The sequence below is a fragment of the Triticum aestivum genome, chromosome 6B (genome assembly GCF_018294505.1).
Source record: "Triticum aestivum cultivar Chinese Spring chromosome 6B, IWGSC CS RefSeq v2.1, whole genome shotgun sequence".
NCBI classification, from domain to species: Eukaryota; Viridiplantae; Streptophyta; class Magnoliopsida; order Poales; family Poaceae; genus Triticum; species Triticum aestivum.
The window spans coordinates 712219852-712224032 of record NC_057810.1 but is presented as its reverse complement, the minus strand read 5'-3'; positions in this window follow the sequence as shown (position 1 = coordinate 712224032).

The window sequence follows — 4181 nt, the reverse complement described above, 5'->3', positions numbered from 1 at the left end:
GAGGTGCACCTCAGAATCTAATGGTGCCAGTGTGAGAGGCCACCCAAATATCATTGGCCTTGCTCGCATTTGATGACCGCAACACGGGCGGGAAACTTGCGTGTTTCCGACGGTACAATGGTGTGGTTGCACGAGTTTACATTGGAACAAACGAGGTTGACATGGGCGCCTCGGTTTAATCGTTTCCTTGATAAGTCACAATGGCCTGAGTATGACGGCCCAGACATTGTGCCAGATCCCGGGCTCATGGTGCCAATGAGGGGACGAAGAAGAAAGAAGAGGTTCAGGAGTGACATGAATGATCTAGCTGGATACACCGGAATGAAGCAATTTGGTAGTGGTCATTTCATGGAGACACCGGACACCAACAATTATGGAGAATGCAAGGAAACATGACACAACATCAGGAGATGCACGAAGAAACCTAGAACCAACACATGAACTAGTCAAACACGTGGAGGAAGGACTGGCCTTGGAGTGGGCCGTGGCCATGGAGGAAGGACTAGCCTTGGAGTGGGTCATGGCCATGGAGGAAGGACAATACTTAGAGGGGGCCACGGATCTGATGGTTCTAGGACACGTCGGGTAGATAGGGGAAGGCCTATCAACGTGTTGCTCAATCCGGATGGTTGAAATAATGTGAATGGTACTACTTTTAATATGTTCATGTGTTGACATATTTGCCTCTTTTACATGTCAATGTGTTCATATTTTGATTTAACATCTTTAATTGTTGTAGGCATGGCTTCATCCGGTTCCATGATGAGGCAACCGTGTGCTAACCAAGAAGACGTGCTGCACAAATGGGAGAACGCATCTTTGGACAAGGTGAAGGAGAAAGATGTGAAGATTCCGCCATGTTGGTGTGGAGATGTTTGCAAGGTGAAGTTGTCCACCGACCGAAAGAATTCATGGACGGAAGGAAGGAGATATTTTGTATGGCCCAACTATGCTTATGATCGTGCGCTTCCAACTAACGCCTATGACCAACCACCGGTATGCTAGAGAAGTAACATGTTACTCTAAAATGTGTGTCAGCACTAACATCCACACAGTCGCCGCCTCCTTAATGCAAGTATTTCACGTGGATAGATCATGAAGTCCCAGAAGATGTCCAAAAGGACCAATATGAAGATTGTCTTCGGCTCCAGCGGCTGTTCGAAGAAAGGTTTCGAATCGGCTTGGAGGAAGAGCGTCGTCAGAAGGAGAGGATAGAGCGGAAGCAACGCGAGGAGGAGAAGGCACGCCAAGAGAAGCTTGCTCGTGAGGAGGAGAGGGCAAGAAAGCTTGCAAAGGCTCGCAAGGCGCAAGAGGAGGATGAGGCACATGACAAGAAGGGGAAATGGCCCCGTATGACTCAGTAAAGCCTTCGCTTCGGTGGACTCGTCATGTAACCGGATGAAACCATGCCACATTTATCATTTATCATGAACTATGTAGTACTAAGGCAAGAATCCATGTGTCGTGAATTTGTCGTGAATGAATTTACCATTTGTATTGAATTTTTTGTGAGAACTAAAGTTTGTCAGCAATTTCCGTGGTGATTTTTTTATAAACTGTTGTGCTCAGATGAGGGGCAGAACAGAGAAAGTCCTCTGTTTTTAATCCTACCGACACACCCCCCGGCGGTAGGTTGTTGGACCCTACTGCCAGAGCCCATGGCGGTAGGGGTGCCAATGTCTCTGTTACGGGAAAAATAACCGTGTGGCGGTAGGGTTGCCAGCCTACCGCTAGAGCCCATGGCGGTACGGGGTGGATTCGGTTCTGTTACGAGAAAAGTCCACCCCTTGGCGGTAGGGTCATTTCTCATAAATATATGTTGAACATTTTTCAACTTCGTAAACTTTTTTAAACTCGTGAACATCTTTCAAACTTGTGAATGTTTTTTAAATCATAAAAATTAATTCAAATTCACAAATATTTTTTGACTTAACGAATATGTTTCGAGTTTTGGATATTTGCTCAACTTTGCAATAGATTTTCAAACTCACTATCATATTTATAAATTGATTAACACTTATAAATTTGCGAACATTTTTTGAGTTCATGAAGATATTTTTTTTCATTTTTTGAGTTGCTGATATTTTCTCAAATTCATGATCAGTTTATAATACTCAAAACTATTTTGGAGTTCACTATTTTTTTTCAAATGCAAGAATCCTTTTCAAATTTGCGAACATTTTTTGAGTTCGTGAACATTTTTCTAAACTCTTGAAGATTTTCCAAATTTGTTTCCAGATTTGTGAACATTTTTACAAACTCCTGAAGTTTTTATGTATTTATGAAAATTTCAAATTTCCGAACATTTTGTTTCTGATTTGGGAACTTTTTTTGAGTTCACGAACATTTTTCTAAACTCCTGAAGTTTTTTTTATTTTCAAATTTTCAACATTTTTCTGATTTTTTACCAAAGAACGGTAGGGCAAAAACGCTACTGTAAGTCATTTTTCATTAGGGAACATTTTTTGAGTTCACAACCATTTTTCCAAACTAGATTTTTTTTCGTATTTAAGAATACTTTTTAAATTTCCAAAATTATTTTTTCTGATTTGCGAACATTTTTCAATATCGTGTACATTTTTAAAAATCGTGACTTTTTTGCAGGCTGGCCGGCCCATGAAAGGAGCGACCGGTCTACCAAACAGCTGCAAACCCTCAAAAAAAAAAGCCAAACAGCTGCAGGGTTCAATTGTTTTTCGCAGTGGAGGAGCCGGTGTATTTAGGCATATCCTATTTGGCGCTTATGCGCCGGTTCGCCAACCGGCGCCCGCAGGCATTTTTTATGGGGCCGGCCCGTTACGTTCTTTTTTCCTGGTTTTGAACCAGGAAAAATTGTGTGCCGACGGTGATTCGAACACACGACCAAGTTGCTGAAAGCGCACTGCTGTAGCCACCAGGGACACTGGCTTGAGTGTGTAAAGTTAGCTCGTTTTTCCCTTTTTTACTTTGTTCTTCAGTTCGGTTTCTTTTTTATTCTTTTTCTTTTTTCTTATTTTCTCATCTTTCTTTGTTTACTTTAGTGCACGGTTTTTTTTCAAATTCGATGAACTTTTTTCAGAACCGATGAACTTTTTCAGAGTTGACAACTTATTTTCAAATTTGATGAATTTCTTTTAATTGAATGAACATTTTTTTAAATTTGATGTACTTTTTTTGCAAAATCGATGACATTTTTCAAAAACCCATGAACTTTTTCCATATCCGATGAACTTTTTCTAAATCCGATGAACTTTTTTTCAAATTCGATGAACTTTTTTAAAAAATTTGTGAACTTTTTGCAAAAAAAAATTCAAATCCGATGATCTTTTTTGAAAAGTTGGTGAACTTTTTCGAAATTTGATGAACTATTTTTCAAATCCGATGAACTTTTTTGAAATTCAATGAACTTTTTCCAAATTTCGGTGAACTTTTTTTCAAATCCATGAACTTATTTCAAACTCATGGTCATTTTTCATTGTTGTGAACTGTTTTTTCAAAATTATTGCACTTTTTTTCATTTCATGAACTTTTTTTTTGAAAGTCAATGAACGTTTTCTTCCAAAATGAAGAACTTTTTTCAAAATCACGATCTTTTTTCCAAATAATTCAAAAAAATTAAGTGGTACCATAGATGAATGACTATGTTCAATGGAATAGCACTGTGGCCTTGCTTCTGCCTCTGTTAATAGTCACAGATAGCAAGTAGCTCGTGTGGCTGGTGGCACCTGTTTGTTAGCATGCGGTGGCGAGTTCGAATCCTGAGGAGAGCATCATTTTCACCCGTTTTTGGTTTTGCGAGCGTTTTATGTTCACTGGTTTGCACTCTTCATGGGCCGGCCCAGCGCGGCGCGCTGCAGGCGCCAGGAGCTCCAACGGGCGCCTGCAGCGCCGTATAGGAGCTCTCGTGTATTTATACACGGTGTGCCCTGCCTTCTCCTCCGTGCGCTCCATTCTTCCTCCATCTGTCACCTCGTTCGGGCACCAGGTGAGGTGAGGCACATTCATGATGCGTGTGCTCCCTCGGTCCCTCCCTCCCTCCGTGCGCAGCCCTTTCACCTTGTTCGAGCACTAGTTAGCTAGATCTTAGAGGATATTTTTGACTGGAGGCGACCGGGTGTGGGTGTAGGTGGTCCAGATAGCCTGCCTGATTAGCATAGCCTCCAACAAGAAAAAATAGCATGGCCCCTGCTGTTCGTTAATGG